We start from the raw sequence: 17,158 nt of genomic DNA, 5'->3' as shown, positions 1-17,158 counted from the left end.
CCAGTCCCCTTACAGGCGGCTGGATATGTTCATACAGCAGTCAATGGGCCAGTCACAGAGCTCGCTCACCTGCAAACAAACGCCGTTTTTACGGCGACGCACAGAAAACACAAAAAGAGTCTTTTTCTGCCTGTGTCACTAAGGGTTCACATGTCCACAAAGTGTGCATTCCCAGATACTGTCAAAACAGTGCCAAATTCATTCCCAGCTCAAGCTGCGCACCCCATGAATGTAGATCACGTGCCTACGGTCATGTACGCACCACTACACACAAGCACTGTCCACACAGTTATAAATTCATCCCCAGTAAAAGCGGGAAACATTATAAAAGTGACGCGTGTGCCTACCACTGTTTATGCACCCCCACTTATAAACACTGTCCTTACAGTGTCAAACACAACCCCAGCCCAGGATGCAAGTTTTACAGACACAGCGCGCGCTGCTGTAATCACACACGCGCCCATTCACTCAGCTGCTCAGCGCGCGCCCGCGCCTCTGAGAGCTATGAGCTCAGGCGATTCGCTGGCCGGGTCCCTGCGTCACAGCGGCCCGCCCCTAGCCTGTATTCAGCCCATATCTGTACACGCAGCGGCATGGGAAAATATTCCAGATATGCCGAAATGGGTATTGAATATAGTAAAGCACGGATACTCGCTCCAGTTCGCTCGCAGACCACCACGTTTTACGACTGTGGTCGAGACGAAAGTGAGAAAAGAGTGCTCACATGTTCTACGCACCGAGGTGCGCAAACTAATAGAAAAGGGCGCTGTGGAAACTGTTCCCCCCTCTCTGAGCGAGGCAGGTTTTTACAGCCGCTATTTTCTCGTCCCGAAAAAGGATGGCGGTCTCCGCCCCATCCTAGATCTCAGACACCTGAACAAAGCACTAATGATTCGCTCGTTCAGAATGTTAACAACCAAGCATATCCTCGCGCAAGTACGCCCAGGAGATTGGTTTCTCTCAGTGGATCTGAAAGATGCTTACTTTCACATTCCAATAGCGCCTCATCACAGGCCGTTTCTGAGATTCGCTTTCGGGGGACAGTCGTACCAGTACACAGTACTTCCGTTCGGCCTGTCCCTGGCTCCCCGTACATTCACGAAATGTATGGATGCAGCACTTTCCCCCCTAAGGCGAAGGGGAGTGCGAATACTGAATTATCTCGACGATTGGCTGATTCTAGCACAATCAGAGAGTCAGTTAATAACACACAGATCTTGGATTATCAGCCATTTAGAATGCCTGGGTCTAAGAATCAATTTTGCAAAAAGCATACTATCTCCCATCCAGAGGATTTCTTTCCTGGGAATAGTTCTAGACTCGATGCAAATGACAGCGCGTCTCTCATCAGAGCGCGCGCTCACCATCCGGCGCCTTGCAACATCATTCAGGGCGGGCGCGCTCGCCCCCGTCAAGCGGTTTCAGAGGATGCTCGGTCTCATGGCCTCAGCATCGGCCGTACTCCAGCTAGGATTGTTGCATATGCGCCCTCTCCAACGCTGGGTCAAGAGCCGCGTCCCTACTCACGCGTGGCGTTCGGGCACCTTTTAATCAGAGCGAACCACGGCTGTATAAAAGCCCTGACGCACTGGAAAGCCGCCGACTGGTACCAGTCAGGCGTGAGTCTGGGTGTGAACACAAGGAGAAAGATGATAACGACAGATGCCTCCAAAATAGGTTGGGGGGCCCTTTACGAGGGCAGGCCTGTCTCCGGCTTTTGGTCAAACCCGGAGAAGCGCCTACACATAAACTGTCTGGAAATGAAAGCGGTCGCTTTGGCTCTCAGAGCCCTGCTCCCACATCTGAGAAACGAACAAGTCTTGGTCCGAACGGACAACATGACGGTAGTATCGTACATAAATCGCCAGGGCGGACTCAGGTCGAGCTCCATGCATTCAATGGCCAGGAGACTCATTTTATGGTCCCAGCACAACTTGCGCTCGCTGAGAGCAGCGCATGTGCCAGGCGCCCTGAACCAGGGGGCGGACATGCTATCCAGAGACAAAATTCTCCCAGGAGAATGGGCTCTCAACCCGCTGACGATTCAGTGGTTATGGAAAACTTTTGGCAAAGCGGAGATCGACCTCTTCGCCTCCAAGGAGAACGCGCACTGCCCTCTTTTCTTCACGAAAAGCACGGATGCGCTCGCCCAGAGCTGGCCGAGCCGTCCCTTATATGCCTTTCCCCCGATCGCGATGCTACCGCAGGTCATCAGTCGGGTCAGAGAGGAGAAAAACGCAGTGCTGCTGATAGCCCCACTCTGGAAGAACCAAACATGGTTTCCAGATCTGATGCAAATGCAATCTGCACCACGGCCGATTCCACTGAGGCCAGACCTCCTCAGTCAGGCCAACGGGATGATATTTCACTTCACTTCACTTTCACTTCACTTCATGCATGGCCCCTCAACGGGTTCCCAGGAACCTCACGAGCGGAGCACTAAAAACCATCGCTGAGGCGCGGGCGCCCTCCACGAGACGCTTATATGCCCAGAAATGGAAAGTGTTCAGTGACTGGTGTAATGCCAAGGGCCTGAACCCTGAAACATGCGAGATTACGAACATACTCGCTTTTCTACAAGGGCTTCTGGAGGCGGGCCGCACCCCCTCCACGCTCAAAGTATATGTGGCGGCCATCACAGCGTCACACGACCCTGTAATGGAACGTCCATTGGGAAGAAACAACCTAATTATTCGTTTCCTAAGGGGCGCTAGGAGGATGAACCCTTCACGCCCCCCCTCAGTGCCGATCTGGGACCTAGCTACTGTCCTAGACGCTCTTAAAGGGCCTCCGTTCGAACCACTCCGAACCGTGCACCTTAAACAGCTCTCGCTCAAGACTGCGCTCTTGCTGGCACTCGCCTCGGTCAAGAGAGTGGGCGACCTGCACGCGCTTTCGACAAGCGCTGCCTGCCTAGAATTCGGACCTAACGACTGCAGGGTCGTCCTTAGACCGAAACATGGGTATATTCCTAAAGTGCTCACCACTCCCTTCAGAGCACAGGTTATTCTCCCTAACTGCGCTATCGTCCCCAGCAGACGAACACGACGCTAATCTACTCTGCCCCGTTAGGGCTCTCAGAGTGTATTTGGAGCGTTCTGCCCTATTCAGACAGACAGAACAACTGTTTGTATGCTTTGGCGGCCGTACGAAAGGTTCCGCCGTTTCAAAGCAGAGAATCTCTCACTGGATAGTTGAAGCTATAGCGCTGGCTTATGAAGCTAAGGGACTTCAATGCCCCTGGGGAGTCAAAGCACACTCCACCAGGAGTGTGGCTTCTTCCTGGGCATGGTCGAGCGGGATACCGATCGAGGATATTTGTGCGGCGGCAGGCTGGGCCTCACCGTCCACATTTATCAGGTTCTACAACCTACAGGTCCCGACACTGCATTCCAATGTACTATCAGCATGATGCTAGTTGAACTACGAGTTCGTATCTAGATTATGTATGTGCTTGTGTCACACTGAGCGCCTTCTAGCCGCTCTGTATTTTTCCCACATATAAAGCTCGCCTCTGCCGGCTAGATGGATGATAACTTTGCTTTTTAGCTCAGGCACCTGCCTCTGGCTATCATAAGGCGAAGTTCAGCACGCACGGCGTTTTGCATGGTGTTCCCATAGCGTAAGCTACTTACGCAATAGGAGAGACCTCTCGAAAGGGAACGACTCGGTTACTAACGTAACCTCGGTTCCCTGAGAGGAGGGAACGAGTATTGCGTAAGCTGCCGTGCTTGTGCTTGGTTAGTTCGCTTCAGTCGTTTTAACCTAAAGAACTCTCATGACGGGGCGCCCAATATATAGCTCTTGGCCACGCCCATCTTGGCGGGCTCTGACGTGCGCGGGCGCGAAGCGCGCTCATTGGTCGCGCATTCAGAGTCGCCCCGTCATTGGTTCGAGCAAGTTGCCGCAGCACAGCCAATGACCGAGCTGCCTTCGTTCATTGCTGTCAGCTGTGCAGCTGCAATGCGTTTTACATAAAGACTTCAATATTCTCGAGAAAATGAGTTTTCCCATAGCGTAAGCTACTTACGCAATACTCGTTCCCTCCTCTCAGGGAACCGAGGTTACGTTAGTAACAGAGTCGTTTTCACACTTCTCCAGTAGCACCTCAATCTATCGCTGTTGCGGGAGTCTCTATTCGTTACAATGAAATCACAAAATAAAATGCACACAAACGTGTCCCTGCTTGATATAGACTGTTATAGACGATTGATAAGACGTTTTGATGAGAGAGAGAAAAAAAAACTTTTTGCTAAAAAGGCTTAGCCTTCCCCTGGCCACGGACTTGAGACTAGCAATATACAATTCGAGTGAAATGTTCTCCCTCAAAAGCAGCCTGACTGCTTCTACTAGTTGTTTTCATAAAGAAATGCTGCACATAATTGCTGGTCTAGGATCAGTTTCCTCCACTCCATAACCAAATGATAAGCGCGACTGGGCTGGCTCAGCTGTGGTCTGTGGAAAACGACGTAAACTGCATACGTGCGCACGCGCAGAGATAATTCATGCGCGTGATAATTCATTTTATGCAGGATTTATGCATTTTTTTTCGATAAACAATTTTTAAATAAATGAAAGCAATATAATTTATAAATTGCAGGATTTATGCATTTTTTTCGATAAACAATTTTTAAATAAATGAAAGCAATATAATTTATAAATTGCAGGATTTATGCATTTTTTTCGATAAACAATTTTTAAATAAATGAAAGCAATATAATTTATAAATTGCAATGTTTTTATTAAATTGTTATCACTTTAAATACTCATTCATTTGCACGTTGTGTCCGAGCCCGGCCCGGCCCGACAAATTAACTGTAATTATGAGCCCGAGCCTGTTTAGGGATAAAAATTGCTAGCTATGAAATTAGCCTTGGCAAGACAAAGACGTCAGCTATTTTGTTTAAAAAATCAGCAACATTTCCTCTAAATTTACTGACGTTCTCAACTACTTTCTAAGTTACTTTCCCCTGCCCGCAACATTAATGTTTTATCCCGCTCCTGCCCACAAATAGACTTTTTTTCTGTACCTCCAAAATACAAATACTACGTGTCGCCATCATACACATCAGACATCAGCATAAATGCTCCTGATAAATTTGTTACTAAAGCATTAACTTTAAAGCTTGTTAAAGCACACATATAGTGAGTGCATTACCGCCCGCGCCCGCGCTCGGCCATCAAATCTAGTCCCGCGCCGCACTCTATTGCGTTGGGAGTGCATGTCTCTAGATCAAAGGCCCGGCCCGGCCCGAGGATAGTGACGGGAAATATCGTCGGTTCGGGTCAAGTTCGGGCTCGGGCAGAGAATCTAGCAGCTAAGCTCTAATTGAGAGTGACATAACCACAAAACTAAACAACGAGGGCATCATCAACGCATGATGCCATGTCTAAACGCAGGATTTTGCTGCATTAGGTAAGGCAATGTTTATTTATATTGGCTGCCAGGCATACAGTGCTTGTTTTTTTTGCTCAAATTAACAGTTTGTAAACGTATAGTTGCGCTAATAACAAGTGAGTTAACGGGAGCGTTTATACTGGGACGCTTAAGCTGTTGCTAGGCGACGTTGGTTAAAACTTCGTGGTTAGGAAATCTATTTAAATGCAGGGGAAGCGCACATCTTAGCCTTACCCTGGAGTTGGTTCACCCTCCGCCTATGCCGACTCTCCCGATTGCCCCCGATATGCATTATTCAACCTTGAAATTATGGAATATCCGTTCTACAGTCCGTAGCCGTCGTGTGATCTTTCCCGTATGAGAAATTTAACGTAATGCTAGGGTGAGCGAGCACGCAAAATCAAACGACCAATCAAAATTCGACTTTGTCTAACAGACTGTCCTTAATTAAAATATTATTAAATCAGCTTAATATTCACAAAAACAAGAAAATGTGAAAATGTAATTGGCAAATGTGATTTTTAAATAGCATATTTTATCAGTACAATCCCGTTTACATTCATGGTGATCTGAGGGGGCGGGAGAGTCCCGTTGAGGGGGCGTCGCCCCCTCACGCCCCCCCGTGGCGCCGGCCCTGGCTGTCGCTCTGCATGTGTCGTCAGCCTGTCACTCAAGGCTTGGTGTAGTAGACTGTATATTGGCTCTGTTGTTTCTCTGACTCTGCTGAGTTTGGGCTTTTGATAGATTTTGCCTCAGCTTTGCATCTCAGGATTTTCCTGTGATTGTCCTCAGGAAAAAGTCTCCAGTGAAATAGTGAAAGTTTCACCTTTTCCAGCATTAAATCAGTCTTACTCCATGCTGAGTTTTCCAGAGAGTGGTCATCTTCAGGAGGGGAGCTGAAAGCCCCTCACCCACTCTTCTTCTTCTCTCTGCAGTCGTCTTTGACCTTTCACCTCTTCCATTCGACAATGAAGCCATCTGAAACTTGAACACTCAGAGAGCTGCATAGATCAAATTAGTCTTTATAAATATTTGTTCCTGAGCTATTAGCTTTTTATCTAAATTCCACTTTTAACCATCTTTTTCCTAGTTCTTTTATACTATATAATAATCACTGGTTGACAACAGCAGTTCTCCCATTCTATCTTTAGTAAAGCAAGTTCTTCGTTGCAGGAAAAAACAAGCTATTTCTTCATTGCAATTTCAGCAATAATCTAACTTTTGATTTTCTGAGTATAATACAATTAAATAATTTTCCCTATCATAAAATCAGACTTCAATCTTTCTCCTATATTTGCATGCTGTGCTCAAAATAATCTAACATGGTGAATAAACTTTTCCTCACCCATTCCCAACAATTCCCATTTACTACAATTCTAAGATTGCTGTAAATTATTTATGACTGTTGAAACTTGGTCACCCAATCTTGTTCACTTTTAGCACGCTGCACAAGTTATTTTTTCTTCCTTAGCACAACCTTAATTATCTACAATAGAATCATTTTTCTCACTTTGTCTTCAGGGATAATGAGATACAAATTTTAGACGCCTTCAGATATAAGATATAATATTTTAAGCACGTGCATTTTTTTTTCTCTTTATCTATTAATAATATATCATTATATATACTTTTACTTATTTTACTTACATTTTATACTTTAACTTATTTCATACTACAATAATCTGCAAGACTAATATCTTGAAACAATTGTTTTCTTTTACTATTTCCTTCACTTTTAATACTCATTTATATATTACTTGTCTCTCAAGCTCATTCACACATTCCTTGTCACCTATTTTTAACCACAGGCACAGTCAAGCAGACACACGGGATCCCACATTCACTCTACTCACACAACACATTGACAATACAATAACTTTAAACTATAAGACCTCTGCGATTCACTTCCTCCGACACAACAGAGTCATATACTACATAGCTTTTCCGTACAGTCCCTTGTTAACCTATAACAAGGCGGTAACCAAAAGCTAAACTTATCTGTGCAATATTCGCCATCCTTCCAGGCCCTCTTGGCGAAATCCACATAAACCTTACCCAGTCCCTTGTTAACCTATAACAAGGCGGTAACAATAAACCAAACTTAATCTGTGCACATGCAATTAACTTATTATCCTCAAGGCCCTCTTAATAAGTAACACAGAGTTCTGGTAACCTTTACCAGTATACTTAACTTCATCTGTGTACATGCTATCCCATTATCCGTCAAGGCCCTCTTAATAGGAAACACAGAAATCTGATACCCTATATCAGTATACTTAAATCTATAAAAAACTGATAACCTCTACCAGTACACTACAAGTGTACTGGTACTCTACCAGTACCAGTCATCCTCAAGGCCCTCTTGACAAGAAAAACAATAACTGTTATCCTTCAACAGTAAACATAAATTCTTACGTACATACGACAAAACCTTTAGCGGCACATCAGCATCCTACCAATATTCATACAATCTGCATCAGATTATATAAACACAGGCAAACACTAACGGGAGCTCCACCGCGCTATAACACAGTACTTGACATCATCAACAACAATAGACACTTATTTCTAGAATCAAAGATCCTCTTTTCAATTTTTTAGTTCTTTAAACTTGGAGAAGCATTTTAAAGGGTCTTACCACTCTGGCTCACTGGTGACAACACATACTTTTTCAAAAGCAAAAATTGCTCACCTCAAATTACAGTGGCCACTGTTGTCTGTGTCGGTCACCAGAGTCGCCTTTCATGGTTCCTTCTGCTTCAAAACCCAAGCCCCACGTTGGGTGCCAAATGTTATGGTTTTCAATCTTTCTGAAAAATAACTTTGCAGAGATCTTTGATGCCAGAAATAATTAGACTTTATTTTCGAATGCCGTTCCACTCTAACGCTCTGGCCTGCGGCCCACTGGCCCTCTGGCCTTCCAGTGCGCTCCCGAGTACATTTTGGTTCAGAGTTATATACATACTTCTTCTTCCAAAGAAGGTAACACACCCTATAGATAGTTTTGGGTAAAGGTCTTTTACCATGTGACTTCTCAGAATAGAATTTTCTGCAGCAAACAACATTCCATTCAAGGTCTTTCACATACACAGAGGAAATCCAAAGTCACAGACAGAAGAAATAATTGTGTCCAAATATATAGCAAAATTACTTGTTTTCTAAATAATAAAATCTTCTACACTGACTTCAACATTCACATGAGTCTGTGTACATGAACATGGTAAAATGAAAAATCAAACACCTTGGAAATGACAGGTATGTAGGCTACTATGTTTCAGGAATGGCACAAAGTTATGTGACTGTTCAGGTCTCTGTCTTTAGATCAATGTGTTCAATAATGTGCTTTTATGTCCTTTGTTGTGTACCTTTGGATTATGTTGTGTTGTAAATAAATCCAAACAATCAAAAATCCATTATTTTTTAAATCTCCTCATTCTTTGTGCAAGGCTCCTCATGATGACAGGGCCTGATGGCACCTGATAGGGCCATTAGGGGGAGGATCTTTGTCTTCCTCAGGTGTAAAATGCATTCATATTAATGAGAGATCACGCACCTTCGCATAAAGCTTTCTTACACAAAACATGTCATACAAATTTTAAATGACTTTATTGTCTTATCTGAATGAGTAGTCAGGATGATTTTCACATAGTTTTGGAGCAAATACTCTAGGCTATGTGATACAATTTCCAAAAGTCTTGTGAAGAAATAATCAGTATGGGAATCATGACCTTATTGCAGTGACTTTTTTTTTTTTTCACAAACCACGCATAAACATCATAATTTCAAAACTACAAACTTTTACATACATGCTGCTGACATATTATTGTAGCAGAGTTTGTGCTGAATACAGTGTAATAAGACTTTAGCCATGAAAATGTCGCAAGTAACAGAAATCAGCACACATATCACAGCATGTCAGAACACCTCCAGGAACCAGAAAACAACTCAGACCCCAGAGGGTTAAAGACAGGACTTTTAACTCCGTTGCCTGCAGTGGCTTAAAGGGAGGTCTCTGGAGTGCGGTCAGCACCAAAGATAAGTCCCAAGAAGGGTATAGAAGGTATAGAGGGGGCGCGAGACGGATCTCATCGCCCCCACTCAGGAACCTGACAATCAGGTCGTGCTTTCCCACGGATCTCCCATCCAGTGCATCGTGATGTGCGGCAATAGAGGCATCATACACTTTGAGGGTGGAGGGAGTGACCAACCCATCTTGCTCAACCCAGACCAACCCATCTTGCTGGAAAGAAAGCACAGAACCGATCGAACATTTGGGGGTCTTCTCGGTGAGAAAACACCACTCAACGAACAGGTTCCACTTCCGGCCTCGTAGCAACTCGAACAATTGATGTGCCAAGTGGTAATTCAAAGTGCTTTACATAGAATAAATTAAAATAATCAAAAGAAATCAGAATATTTAAAACAGTTTAGAATAGAAGATAAAATACAGAAATAATCAAAAGAAATCAGAATACTTAAAACATAAAATAAAATACAGTACGAACAGTCGGACGAACAGTGGTACAGTGCTCATTCAGTAAATGCACAGCTAAACAGGTGTGTTTTGAGTCTGGATTTGAATGTGACTACTGTAGGAGCACATCTGATCTCTTCTGGAAGCTGGTTCCAGCTGTGGCTGGCATAGTAGCTAAAAGCAGACTCGCCATGCTTAGAGTGATCTGTTGGGTTTATATTCAGTGAGCATATCTGCAATCTATTGAGGACCTAGGTCATTGAATGATTTGTATACAAGTAATAATACTTTAAAATCAATCCTATATGTAACTGGCAGCCAGTGTAAAGACCTGAGGACTGGTGTGATATGTTCATATTTTCTGGTTCTGCTCAGAATCCTAGCAGCAGCGTTCTGTATGAGCTGCAACTGTCTTATGGTCTTTTTGGGAAGGCCAGTGAGGAGTCCATTACAATAATCCACCCTGCTGGTGATGAAAGCATGCACAAGTATCTCTAAGTCTTTACTGGAAACAAAGTCATCTAATTCTTGCAATATTTTTCAGGTGATAGTATGCTGATTTAGTTACTGCTTCTAGTCTGACTTTAGAGACACACCCAGATTCCTGACTTGATTTTTAGTTGTTTGACCCCTAGACTGAAGGTATGCGTTCACCTTGAGAACATCATCTGTGTTTCCAAACGCAATGAGTTCAGTTTTGTCTTTGTTTAACTGAAGAAAGTTTCGGCACATCCAATTGTTTACTTCATCAATGCATTGGAACAGAGAGTTAATGGGGCTGTAATTGTTTGTTGATAGGGCTAAGTAGAGCTGTGTATCGTCTGCATAGCTGTGGTAAGCGATTTGGTTATTTCTCATTATTTGGCTCATTTGGAGCATGTACAGGTTGAATAGGAGTGGCGCAAGAATTGAGCCTTGAGGGACTCCGCATGTCATGGGTGTCCACTCAGACTTATGATCTCCAATACACACATAATAACCCCTCCCTACCAAATATGACCTGAACCATTTTAGGACTATCCCAGAAAGCCCGACCCAGTTTTCATGTTGTGATCGAAAGTGTCAAATGCTGCACTGAGGTCGAATAGTACCAGCACTGATAATTTGCTTGTATCAGTATTTAAGCGAATATCGTTTATTATTTTTATGAGCGCTGTCTCTGTGCTGTGATGCGGTCGGAAACCAGATTGAAAGTTGTCAAAGTATCCATTTGAGCTTAAGAATTTGTTCAGCTGATTGAAGACAACTTTTTCAATGATCTTGCCTATGAAAGGAAGATTTGAGATCGGTCTATAGTTGTTTAATAAGGTCTTATCCAGATTGCTCTTTTTCAGGAGGGGCTTAACAACTGCAGTTTTCAGGGAGTTTGGAGAACTCCCAGAGAGAAGTGAGGCATTTACCACTTCTAGGAGATCTGCTTCTAAGCTGTGTAACACATTTTTGAAAAAAGATGTGGGAAGTGCGTCAAGGGCGCAGGTTGATGTTTTAAGGTGCTGTACGGTTTCTTCCAAAATTTTGGCATCAATTTCTTTGAAATCAGACATAGTGACTACTTTCTCAGGCGGTTGTCTGTTCTGTCTGACCCCAGCGCAACTCAAGGATGAGCTGATCACCTTTCTGATATTATTGATTTTCTCAGAGAAGAAAGAAGCAAACTCACTGCACTTGCTGTCTGAGAGCATTTCACTGGGAATCTGGCTTGGGGGGTTTGTCAGTCTCTCTGCAGTAGCAAAACGATTGCGTGGGCTGTTTATATTGCTGTTTATAATATTTGAGAAGAAAGTCTGTCTAGCTTTGCCTAGTTCCTTATTGAAAGCATGGATGCTGTCTTTGTAGATGTTATAACAAGTTTTGTCTTCCGCCACATGCGCTCTGCTTTTCTGCATTGTCTTTTCATATTTTGCACTGCTGTTGAGTTTCTCCAAGCTGCTTTTTGTCTGCTATTCTTCTTCCTGACACACTCTTAACTTTTTAAGAATCAAGGAGAAAATTAACAGAGTCAGCAGATATGCTTGGTGTTAAAGATATAGCCTTCATAAATAGTAAACTAGTGTTCTCATTTAAGCATCTCTTCTTGAAAGACACAGATCTAGCTTCAATGGCAGGAGAGATCAATATTTCAAAGAAAATAGAAAAAATGATCAGACAGTGCTACATCCTTAATAACAATCGATGAAATGTTTAGACCTTTGCTGATAAGTAAATCTAGAGTGTGTCCACGATTATGTGTGGGTCCATGTACATGCTGAGTCAGATCAAAGGTTTTTAAAACAGTTTTGATTTCTTTTGCCATATTGGTTTCTGCATTATCTATGTGAATGTTAAAATCTCCAGCAATGATAAAACAGTCAAACTGTGAGGAAATTGTTGATAACAGTTCTGTAAAGTCCTCAGGAAAGGCTGGAGAGTATTTTGGAGGCCTGTAAACAATGATAAGTAAAATGCGTGGAGCACCTTTAAACACAATATCCAGATATTCGAAAGACGGGTAATTGCCAAATGATATTTGCTTACATTGATATACATCTTTAAAAGAGCAGCTAAACCTCCACCTCTTCTGACAGCTCTGCAGACACTCATAAAAGTAAAGTTAGGAGGGGCTGTTTCATTGAGGACTGTTGCACTGCAGCTGTCTTTTAGCCAAGTTTCATTTAGCAACATAAAATCCAGCTTGAATGTGGTTATTAAGTCGTTGACTAGAAGTGATTTATTTTTAAGTGAGTGAATGTTTAAAAGTGCTAACTTAACAGTCTTACTTTTTGTCCCCACAGCAATCTTAGTTTGTCATGTAATAGGCACCAGATTAGATGGGTTTGCTGTACGGCTTTTGAAGGCCTTAGACTTTCTATCATGTAATCGAACAGCAATAGAGAAAGATGAAGGCACACTGGGTTCCTGCATGGCCCGCAGGCTTTGGTGGTTGTGGGGCCTGCCGTTTTTTGGTTGGCATCTGGGGGCTTGCAGCAAAAGAGTGGGATAGTTTGGTTCCAGCATACACCAGTTGTTCAATTTTCTCTGAGAAGCACAGAAGTGGAGATGCTGGAGAGAGGAATAACATGTCTGGTTAGAGCGGCTGTTGCTCTGGTGTTATTGGAGGCTGTAATATGCTGTCCTGGTTTCCTTGGCTGTTTTCCAGAAAGTAATCCTTGGGTGCTGAATCTTGGAGCAGTGCTAGTATGTCACAGTCTGTCTGTGGTGAGCTCTGTGGGCAGGGCTCAGCTGAGATTGTGTCCGTGAGCAGAGGTTGTTGTGGCTGAGAGGTGTTATCATTGTCCTTATGTGATGTGTCAACCGCATGTCCATTCAGGTGCTAAAGTGAGGTCCTGTGGTCATTCATACTGTACCCAGGTGTGTGTGTGCCATTCAGAACAGAAAATATTAAAGTTGTCAGTGAAGTTTACTCCTTTTATATTGCAGGTTTTTTTGCAGCCATGTCTTAAGCCCAAGCAACCGTGAAAACCTGTTTGTTCCTCTTGCTGGGAGTGGTCCACTGATGAATGTTTGAACTTTCAGTCTTTTAAGTGTTTCAAAAAGTTAATTGAAATCCTTCTTAAGGAGTTCCGACTGCTCTTTATGAATATCATTCTTCCCCACATGAATGATGAGTCGATTTGCAGTCTTATGTTTCATCAGAATGTTCTGAAGTTCCCTGTTTACATCAGAAGATGTTGCTTGTGGAAGGCAGCACGTAGTTTTTTCCCTGCTGCTAATGTTTCTGATTATGGAGTCGCCCACTATCAGAGTCCTGGGCCCGGCTGCACTCTGAGCTGAGTGCCGCTGTCTGCTCGACCTTGAGCCCCAGTTAGCATCAGTGTTAGCTACTGGCTGATTCAGTCTGTGTTCATTCATCAAATTTGGGGATTCCTCATTCATTAATACTTCAAATTTGTTCTCGAGATGTATAGGCGGTGGTAGGAGACCAGTGTTTGCAATCCTTGTCAAAGCTGTATCTGGGGTAGAGGATGCTACTGCGGCAATATGTGATGCTCGTGACAATTTGATGTCTCGAGTGCCTTTGGATCTCGCTCCATGTTTGTGCCATCGATATGTAAATTGATAGCCTTGTTTCTCTACACTCAGTATGGCCTGTCGAGGAGCACTAGATTCATGGGACTTACCGGCTGTATGCTGAGGGCGTCCCACACGAAGCTCTGTTGTGTGTTCCATCTGGTCTGGTGGTCCCGCAATTAACTTTGTTTCAAGAACTGCAATCCTTTGTAAAAATCTGTGGCAGTTAGAGCAGCAAGTAGATTCCAGAGGAGGCATTTTCTTATCCTTTTGAATGCCTAATGGCAGTTGTGTTTTCTCTTCCCCGGAATGTAAGCTTTCAGTGGGAGGCTGGTCGAATAAAAGAATTCTGCTTTTTTTTTGTAGTAATCCAAGTGTGTGAGAACTGTGCTGATTTGCTGAAGTTAAAATTAGGTGATAAAATGAGAAAAAATATAAAAATATAAAAGCCATAGAACAAAGCGCGGAGCAGTAAGCGAGAGCGTCCGAACAGTAGCTGAGTAGGAAGTATTGAGACCACAGCATGCCTGGACACTTGTTCTAGGGGCACTCCGGGCCGGAGAAATGAAGGAACTGACCACGGGCTGAGGGTTTGGCTGCAGGCCGGGGTTATTGTCAAATGGAGAGTGCCACTCTGCCACGCCTACCTCGGGACTCGGTCTTGAAGCCAGTGCTGAAGCGGTCTCATATGGAGCAAGCCAAGCGGCGTTACTGCGGCTGCCATATGCCCCAGGAGCCTCAGAAAAAGTTTCAGTGGGACTACTGTTCTCCTCTTGACAGTATTCATGCAGTTCAGCACCGACCGGACACGTTCTTCTGTGAGGCGTGCCGTCTGTTCGACCGAGTCCAACTCCATACCGAAAAAAGAGATCCTCTGCACAGGGGCGAGTTTGCTCTTTTCCCATTTGACCCGAAGACCCAACTGGCTAATATGAAGTGAAGTGGAGGACAGGGACCCGGTTCGGAAGGCCCGGGGGCGGTCCGAAGCGGGGTCTGAGTGTGTGGTCCAACACTTACCTGTCTCCACTGGTCGGCAGGGGGTGCGTGAGAAGGCATAATTGGTTCCGCAAACCACAAACAGCTGCCAGCTGGCAACACAAGAGGGGGCTGAGGGATGCAAGGGTTTAAAGGGTCGCACACCGCCAGGAGGAATTTGCTCTTTATTTGATAATTTGGGCACCGCTGGACTTTGAGAGCCAGCGGCGGAATGGTAACCATCTGAAGAGCTCGTTCCCACATCCCTGGGTGGCCTTTCTCAGGGATGCTTGGTCTTACGGTTGCCACCTGGTTTGGCAGCGTCTGAGACCGCTGGGTGGCCTGCCTGCGGCCAGCCCCAAGATGAGGCCTGGTTGGAGGCTGCTGCGATGGCTTAGCGGAAGTGGAGGCGGCGGCAGGAGGACCCCTCGGCGACAAGCAGGCGGAAGATATGTCACCGGCGAAGGGGTGTAGGCAGCAGTTGGCCTCCGGGGCAGGCCTCCATCTGGAACTAGACTATCCCACTCTTTTGCTGCGAGCCCCCAGATACCAACCAAAAAACGCCAGGCCCCACAACCACCAAAGCCTACGGGCCCAGCTCGCCCTCCCCCTCCCCCTGTGAGAGCTCTTCGGCCTCTGCCACAGCGCCAGGGCCCACACCCTCCTCCGGCGGCTCGAGGTGAACCAAAAACAACTGATACCAGCTCTCAGTGATATGTGTCGGGTCCCCGCTATGATAACAATAACTTTCTCAAATGTTTACAGAACAAGCGGGAACCCAGTGTGCCTGTATGTTTTTCTATTGCTGTTCAATTACATGATAGAAAGTCTAAGGCCTTCAAAAGCCGTACAGCAAACCCATCTAATCTGGTGCCTTTTACACGACATACCAAGATTGCTGTGGGGACAAAAAGTAAGACTGTTAAGTTAGCACTTTTAAACATCCGCTCACTTAAAAATAAATCACTTTTAGTCAATGACTTAATAACCACATACAACCTGGATTTTATGTTGCTAAATGAAACTTGGCTAGAAGAAAGTTGCAGTGCAACAGTCCTCAATGAAACAGCCCCTCCTAACTTTACTTTTATGAGTGTCTGCAGAGCTGTCAGAAGAGGCGGAGGTTTAGCTGCTCTTTATAAAGATGTCTATCAATGTAAGCAAATATCATTTGGGAATTACCCGTCTTTCGAATATCTGGGTATTGTGTTAAAAGGTGCTCCACGCATTTTACTTATCATTGTTTACAGGCCTCCAAAATACTCTCCAGCTTTTGCTGAGAACTTAACAGAACTGTTAAGTTCTATTTCCTCAGAGTTTGACTGCTTTGCCATTGCTGGAGATTTTAACATTCACATAGATAATGCAGAAAACAATATGGCAAAAGAAATCAAAACTGTTTTAAAAACTTTTGATCTGACTCAGCATGTACATGGAGCCACACATAATCGTGGACACACTCTAGATTTACTTATCAGTAAGGGTCTAAACATTTCATCAATTGTTATTAAGGATGTAGCACTGTCTGATCATTTTTGTATTTTCTTTGATATATTGATCTCTCCTGCCATTGAAGCTAGATCTGTGTCTGTCAAGAAGAGATGCTTAAATGAGAATACTAGTGTACTATTTATGAAGGCTATATCTTTAACACCAAGCATATCTGCTGACTCTGTTGATTTTCTCCTTGATTCTTTTAACTCAAAAGTTAAGAGTGTAATTGATGATCTTGCTCCTGTGAAAGTCAGGAAGAAGAGTGGCAGACAAAAAGCACCTTGGAGAAACTCAACAGCAGTGCAAAATATGAAAAGACAATGCAGAAAAGCAGAGCGCATGTGGCAGAAGACAAAACTTGTAGTCCATTATAACATCTACAAAGACAGCATCCATGCTTTCAATAAGGAACTAAGCAAAGCTAGACAGACTTTTTTCTCGAATATTATAAACAGCAATATAAACAACACGCGCACTCTTTTTGCTACTGTAGAGAGACTGACAAACCCCCCAAGCCAGATTCCCAGTGAAATGCTCTCAGTGAGAAAGTGCAGTGAGTTTGCTTCTTTCTTCTCTGAGAAAATCAATAATATCAGAAAGGTGATCAGCTCATCCTTGAGTTGCGCTGGGGTCAGGCAGATCAAACAACAGCACGAGAAAGTAGCAACTATGTCTGATTTCGAAGAAATTGATGGCAAAATTTTGGAAGAAACCGTACAGCAACTAAAAACATCAACCTGCGCCCTTGATGCACTTCCCACATCTTTTTTCAAAAATTTGTTACACAGCTTAGAAGCAGATCTCCTAGA

This window comes from Siphateles boraxobius, unplaced genomic scaffold, assembly GCF_051911475.1.
Source record: "Siphateles boraxobius isolate OS27281-9 unplaced genomic scaffold, OSU_SipBor_1 9, whole genome shotgun sequence".
Lineage (NCBI taxonomy): Eukaryota > Metazoa > Chordata > Actinopteri > Cypriniformes > Leuciscidae > Siphateles > Siphateles boraxobius.
Note: the sequence above shows the minus strand (reverse complement) of the source record.